Raw genomic sequence first — 1,338 nt, forward strand, 5'->3', positions numbered from 1 at the left:
CGTTAGCTTCGTTTTGATTGTGGTGGTAAGCCCTAAACTTGATTTCTCTAGTTAATATGTTTAAGGGTTTGGGTTAATGTTGTACATAAAACCCATGTATGAGTGATTTGGGGGTTTTGGGTAAGTTTTGGGTCATGAAGACCCAAATGGTGACTAACTTAGGGTTTTGAAATGTTGAAATGTGTAAATGGGTCTTAAAGGCCTAATAGATCACTAGTACACCTATAGTTAGTGTTAGTGGGAGTCATTTGGGTTGTGGGTGACCCAAATGGGTATGTTGACCTTGAAATGGGTCAAATGGGTCTTTGATGACCTAGGTTGTCTTGCATGCGTAAAAATGAGTCAACTTGATGTTTAAATGCGTGTTAAGACCTTAAATGGCTAGAATTAGGGTTTTTGGTGAAGTTAACCCATTATTAGGGTTAAAGGTGCAAAATGGGTCGGGATTGCACTTAGGGTCAAAAGACTCTAGATTGTTGAGTGAGTTGCTTGACCGACTTGAGTTGTGAATTGATTATGTGCTAAAATGTAATAGGTACGTTACATTGACGTTGCAAGTTCGGTTATCTTACACGAAGACTTTGAGGTGAGTGGAATAATTATATGTGTAGGTATATAATGTATCTATTTGTTGTAGCGTGAAATGTGTAGTGTCGAGGTGCTAAGACACCATGTTTCACATGAAGAGTGTAGCATCGAGGTGTTAAGATGCCACTCGGGTGTAGCATCGAGGTGTTAAGATGCCACCTAGGAGTGTAGTGTCGAGGTGTTAAGACACCACTCCGTAAAATAATGAGTGTTGCATCGAGGTGTTAAGATGCTACTCGGGGTGATGTGACGAGGTGTTAAGGTGCCACCCTATGGGTTAGTGGTGTGAGGTGTTAAGTGCCCTAACGGATGTTATGAACACCGATGGCGTTTTCGCGAGCGCCGTTCCCTTGTACTATTGGTTAACCATGGTTATTTGTGTTGTAAGCATATTATATTATTCGAGTTATATTTATACGGTTGTTATGCTATCTTGGGGGTATTGGTGAATTATAGCTTGTTATGGCGACGATAAGCTAATGATGTATGCTAGCATGTTTGCGATTGTGTAAGTGTATGCAAGTAGGTATAATTATATATGTATTCGTATAATTATTGCATTCACTAAGCTTTGCTTACCCTCTCGTTGTTTACCTTTTTTTATAGGCTCGGGCGTTGACAAGGGTAAGAGCGTTCAATTGGATTAGTGATCTCCCGCTTGTCTTGTTAGGGGATGCTTTTGGGTGTTAGCTTTTGGAGTTCGACCGAGATTGGGTAGTTTAACCCCAAACACCATGCTCTAGTGTCGTT

Source organism: Rutidosis leptorrhynchoides, chromosome 5 (assembly GCF_046630445.1).
Source record: "Rutidosis leptorrhynchoides isolate AG116_Rl617_1_P2 chromosome 5, CSIRO_AGI_Rlap_v1, whole genome shotgun sequence".
NCBI classification, from domain to species: Eukaryota; Viridiplantae; Streptophyta; class Magnoliopsida; order Asterales; family Asteraceae; genus Rutidosis; species Rutidosis leptorrhynchoides.